This window comes from Carassius carassius, chromosome 31 (genome assembly GCF_963082965.1).
Source record: "Carassius carassius chromosome 31, fCarCar2.1, whole genome shotgun sequence".
Lineage (NCBI taxonomy): Eukaryota > Metazoa > Chordata > Actinopteri > Cypriniformes > Cyprinidae > Carassius > Carassius carassius.
Window position 1 is genome coordinate 8,840,773 of NC_081785.1, and position 6,649 is coordinate 8,847,421.

The window sequence follows — 6,649 nt, forward strand, 5'->3', positions numbered from 1 at the left end:
CGTTCCCTTACCCTCAACCACAATGCAGCTCGACCTTCAGCCTAATTGGGCTGCAAGGGAGGAGAGATGGAGAGGGGGGGAGGGAGAGAGGAGGCAAAGATTGTTGTTTTTTTAAGGAAGATTCGCAAGACTCAGAAGGGAAGAGACTGCTTAAGCAAATGAAAAAGGCCTTTAGTTAGAAGACTTCAATCAGTGCATATATAGACACACACACACGTTTGTTTTTGTGAAAAGTGGGGACATCCCATAGGCGTAATGGTTTTTATACTGTACAAACTGTATATTCTATGGCCCTACACCAACCCTACCCCTAAACCTAACCCTCACAGGAAACTTTGTGCATCTTTATTTTCTCAAAAAAACTCATTCTGTATGATTTATAAACGTTTTGAAAAATGGGGACATGGGTTATGTCAATATACATGTCAATATACAGAGTTGTGTCCTAATATGACACAAAAGCAAGAGCACACACACACACACACATACATGGGATGATCCAAATTGAAAAGTAGAACTGGCATATAATAAAACTCAGATTCTAAAGCAGCAAAATGTTTAAAAAGGGTCTATAATTTAGCACAATATTTTTACAGAATACAAGTGTGGTCCTAAAGTCTGAGACCACTAGCATTATGAAGCCTATTTCTGTTTCTTTCTTTCTTTTTCTTTTTTTGTATTACCAGCATACTGTAGCAAATTGACTGATGGGGGGAAAATAAATAAATCAAACAATTCCAGGATTTTTCAAAATTATATAGATATATATAATATAATGTATGTATTTTTAATAAACATGAACTGAATTTCTATTTTAAATTCAGGATTCTCAATGCGAACCCCAGACAATATCTGCCAGAAATCTTTCACATTTTAATACTTCTAGTTAATACTTAAGTTTTAATACTTAAAATAATCAATTAAATTATAAACTCGTTTATAAAAAAAAACGATATCCTAGTTTTCCAATGCAGATTTATTTATTTATTTATTTTTAAACTGCTAGGACGTGGTGACCCATTGGGGGCCAATGAGGGAGCGGTGCAGATAGGACAGGAACTCAGTGTTGCAAAACTCCAGCTGCAGCATGAAGTTCTGCTTTCGTTTGGCTAGTTATTGCCAATTCTACAACCTTAAGACTTTGCTCTAACATACATTTATAAAAAAATAAAAAAAGACTTTCCACTCTCTCTTCCCTTGATTCTATTCTACCAAATTCTTTTCAGTAGTATCTGTCTCTTTTATAAAATGCATAAAATGCATTTTGTGTGTAGTGCATCAAAATCATAATGTTCATACAATTACAATTACAATGACAGAATATTCTTTCCTCCTTTTCTGGAAAACAAAACAAAACAATCTATGTCTATCTTTCATAACACCTCACCTTATGCCACTAATCAGCCATATAACAATTAAAAAAATCCTAACTGCATTGTAAAGCCAAAGAAAACTTCTGTCCAAATTATAAAGAAATAATGTACATGAACCAAACAGTTCAAACCAAACTTTGAAATGATCAACTGTCACGGTTGGTAAACCGTGATCTCTGGGTTTTGCACTTTGTGGTGAAGTCTGTGTGTTTCGCGTCTGCACTGATTAGTTTGTGGGCGTCTCCGTTAATTGTCATCAGCAGCAGCTGTCACTCATTACTCATTCCCTATATATTGGTTTGTCTTACGTCTTGTGTTTGTGAGAACGTTGTTTAATGTCGCTTCCCCTGTTTGTTGGCTTTAGTGTTGTTTGCGTTTAGATGTCCGTGTTTTCCCCGGAACCTCATCCACTCTCTGCACTTTCACTCAGCCACAAAGACTTACCTTCGGCTCTATTCCCCGCAGATCCTGTGCCATCCTCTCCTGCTGCCTTCTCATCATCATCATCCGGATTCCTCACCACCTCACCACCATCTTGGAGTGTTGTCTTCCCAGCATCGTCTTCGTACTCCTGTTTGCTTATTTACTTTTATTAAATTGTCTAAACTCGCTATTGTTTCCAGTCCTTCATTCACCCCACCGTCACAGAACGTTCTCACCCACCATGGAAGCAGCGAGCACCAACACCCTCATGCACCACAGTGTGAAATGTATGGATCAGCAGCAGGAGAGTATCTCGAATACCGGACGCGCTGTCCAAGCGCTGGTGGCACAGGTGTCCGAGCTCACCCAGCAGATCCATCAGCTCACCTCTCCCACTGCGCCCATCGCACTGCCTGCGCCACCCGTCCCCCGGGAGACCCCCCAGGATCACTTTCGGCCGGAGCTGCGACTTCCGGCACCAGAAAACTACTCCGGTGAGCCAGCTTTTTGCAGAACTTTTTTGAATAAATGTTACATGCACTTCGCTTTGCAGCCCCGCACCTTCGCCACCGAAGAAACCAAAGTGGCATTTACACTCACGCTACTGTAGGGCAAGGCCGCCCTATGGGGGACGGCGGTGTGGGAAAATCAACATCCGTGTTGCGCCTCGTTCCACACCCTCTAGGAGGAGATGAGAAGGGTATTTGATCGAGCCGTGGCCAGCAGGGAGGCCGCTCACCAGCTCTCAGATCTGCGTCAAGGCACATCTTCAGTCACGGACTACTCCATCGAATTCCGTACCCTGGCGGCCGCGTGCCAGTGGAACGAGGCAGCGCAGTGGGATCGATTCCTGCATGGGTTATCCGACTGTGTTCAGAAGGAGATCTACCACCTCGAGCTGCCCCCCACACTAAATGGACTAATCGACTTGGCCCTACGAGTTGATGCACGGATTAATCGCCTGGGTCGCCAGCCCAGTCCAACGCGCCGTATCATCTATCCTGTTAGGGGGCGCTCGAGTCGAGAGAACGCGGTCGGTTCCGTCGCCGAACCCGAGCCCATGCAGGTGGGTAGAGCTCTGCTGTCCCGGAGGGAGAGGGAACGGCAGAGGTCCCAAGGACTATGTTTATACTGTGGAGGCTCGAAACACAACATCTTCTCATGCCCGGTAAAAGAGCCGGCCGGTAGTAAACTTGAGGCTACTATCGGGTGGGATCTCCGCTGGGAAGTCCTCAACACCATCATTGACCCTCCTTCCGGTGAAACTGCGGTGGAAGAATCACTCTCACGAATGTCACGCCCTTCTGGACTCCGGAGCCGAAGGTAATTTCATCGATTCTTCCCTTGCACATCACCTGAACATTCCTGTCCTGCCTGTGTCTCTCCCCATCCATGTCACCGCACTCAATGGCCAGGAACTGCCACACGTCACACACCACACAGAACCCATCACACTACTCCCATTGTGTTAGGTCACACCTGGTTAACTAAACATAATCCAAGAGTGGAGTGGGTTCCAACACAGTCACATTGTGGACTGAAAGTTGTCATGAGTCTTGTCTGGTTTCTGCTTGTCCTGTTGTCCCTGTTTCTGTCTTTCAGAAGGAGAACATGGTATTGCCAAACGTGCCTGCAGAGTATCTGGACCTGAAGGAGGTGTTCAGTAAGTCCCGTGCTGCTTCTCTTCCTCCGCATCGTCCCTACGACTGTGCCATAGATTTAGTGCCAGGTAAGTCTCCGCCTAAAGGCAAGTTATACTCTCTTTCTATTCCTGAGAGGGAGGCCATGGAGAAATACATTTCTGATTCCTTAGCATCTGGGTTCATCCACCCTTCCTCTTCTCCAGCGGGGGCGGGATTCTTTTTTTTGGGTAAGAAGGATGGTTCTCTGCGACCTTGCATTGATTACCGAGAGCTGAACAACATCACGATAAAGAACACCTGTCCATTACCACTCATGTCTTCAGCTTTCGAGAGGTTGCAGGGAGCATCTGTATTCACAAAATTGGATTTACGAAATGCCATTTGGTCCGCATCAGGAAGGGGGATGAATGGAAAACCGCCTTTAATACCCCCAGAGGGCACTTTGAATACTTGGTGATGCCGTTCGGGCTCTCCAACTCGCCCGGGATTTTCCAAGCACTCGTTAATGATGTGTTGAGAGATATGGTAGATCAGTTTATATATGTTTACCTGCATGACATACTGATTTTTTCTTCATCTCTCCAGGAACATGTTCAACACGTCAGACGAGTGCTCCAGAGGTTGCATGCACAGTCTGTTCCCTTCCTAGGGTATATCGTCTCATCCGAAGAAATACGTATGGACCCTGACAAGATTAAGGCAGTGATAGATTGGCCATCTCCAGATTCCTTTAAGGCCCTACAGCGGTTTCTGGGGTTCGCCAATTTCTATCGGCATTTCATTCGCAATTTCAGCCAACTAGCCTCACCTCTGACAGCCTTGACCTCTCCCAGTACTCCGTTCAGGTGGTCGGACACAGCTGAGGCTGCGTTCACTAACCTCAAAAGCCGCTTCGTTTCGGCTCCCATTCTTGTGGCCCCTGATCCCACACGGCAGTTTGTGGTGGAGGTCGACGCGTCAGAGGTGTGGGTAGGAGCAGTGTTGTCCCAACGTGCTGTTTCGGACGATAAGGTACATCCTTGAGCGTTTTTTTTCTCATCGATTATCTCCTGCTGAACGTAATTATGATATTGGCAATAGAGAGTTGTTGGCCATCAAATTAGCGTTAAAGGAGTGGCGGCACTGGCTGGAAGGTTCAGGGGTACCTTTCATTGTTTGGACCGATCATAAGAATTTAGAGTACATTAGAACTGCCAAAAGACTCAATTCCAGGCAGGCTCGATGGGCACTTTTTTTCGGTCGCTTTGAGTTTACTTTATCGTACCGCCCGGGTTCCAAAAATGTCAAACCCGATTCTTTATCACGTCTTTTTGATCCCTCCCCCCGCCCGGTTACTCCCGAGTGTATTTTACCTGAGAAATTAGTGGTCTTAGCACTCGTATGGGAGGTCGAGTCGAAAGGTCAAGATGGCCTTACAAGGGGTAACGCCTCCGTCCGGTTGTCCACCAAACCGTTTATTTGTGCCGGAGGAGTTAAGGTCCGAAGTCGTCCAGTGGGGTCATTGTTCTAATGTAGCTTGTCACCCAGGGATAAGTCGAATTAATGGGTTGGTTAAACAACGATTCTGGTGGCCACTTATGGCTCGTGACGTCCGCGATTTTGTTTTGGCTTGCTCAGTTTGCGCCAGTGGTAAGTCATCTAACCGGCATCCTGATGGGCTTCTTCAACCGCTGTCTGTCCCTTCGAGACCCTGGTCCCACATCGCTCTAGATTTTGTTACCGCCCTCCCTAGATCACGTTTTTCGGCTTCATGGCCTCCCGGTAGACGTGGTTTCTGACAGGGGATCTCAATTTATATCCAAATTTTGGATAGAGTTTTGTAAATTGCTAGGAGCGTCAGTTAGCTTGTCTTCGGGTTATCATCCCCAAAGTAACGGACAATCTGAGCGAGCCAACCAAGATTTAGAGAGGACGTTGCGATATTTGGTCTCCAAGAATCCTTCTTCCTGGAGTCAACAACTCTCTATGGTAGAGTACGCCCACAATTCATTGCCGGTGTCAGCTACGGGCCTCTCTCCATTTCAGTGTAGTTTAGGTTACCAGCCACCAGTCTTTCCCAGTCTGGAATCTGAAGTCGCGGTCCCCTCCGCTCACGCGTTTGTCCAGAGGTGCCACCACACCTGGACCAGAGCCCGCGAGACTCTGCTCCGGATGAGGGAGCGCACTAAGGCTAAGGCCGATCGCCACTGGTCAAAGCCTCCCATTTACATTGTGGGTCAAAGCGTGTGGCTTTCTACCAGTAACATTCCTCTGCGTTCCATTTCTAATAAATTAGTTTTCTATCACCAAGATCATTAGTCCGGTGACAGTCCGCCTCAAACTACCTCCAGCGTACAGGAGGATACACCCCGCCTTTCAAGTGTCCAAGATTAAACCCGTGTTTTATGCACGTATTAATCCACCTACTCCAGTTCCCCCGCCGCTGTGTCTCACAGATGGGGAACCGACTTATTCGGTAAATCATATTCTGGACTCGAGACGGAGGGGATGAGGATTCCAGTACCTGGTTGACTGGGAAGGTTACGGTCCGGAGGAGAGGAGTTGGGTACCTGCTAGGGACATACTGGATCACTCCCTTATTGATGACTACAATCAGCAGGTAGGCCCTTCTGGGAACTCCAAGAGGAGTTCTTAGAGGGGGGTGGGGGGGTACTGTCACGGTTGGTAAACCGTGATCTCTGGGTTTTGCACTTTTTGGTGAAGTCTGTGTGTTTCGCGTCTGCACTGATTAGTTTGTGGGCGTCTCCGTTAATTGTCATCAGCAGCAGCTGTCACTCATTACTCATTCCCTATATATTGGTTTGTCACACGTCTTGTGTTTGTGAGAACGTTGTTTAATGTCGCTTCCCCTGTTTGTTGGCTTTAGTGTTGTTTGCGTTTGGATGTCCATATTTTCCTCGGAACCTCATCCACTCTCCGCACTTTCACTCAGCCACAAAGACTTACCTTCGGCTCTATTCCCCGCAGATCCTGTGCCATCCTCTCCTGCTGCCTTCTCACCGTCATCATCCGGATTCCTCACCACCTCACCACCATCTTGGAGTGTTGTCTTCCCAGCATCGTCTTCGTACTCCTGTTTGTACTAAACTGTTTGTACTCCTGCTATATTTGCCCATTGGCCTCTGACCATCATGGCCTCCTAACAATCCCCATATCTGCTGATTGGCTTCATCACTCTCTCTCCTCTCCACCAGTAAGCTGGTGTGTGGT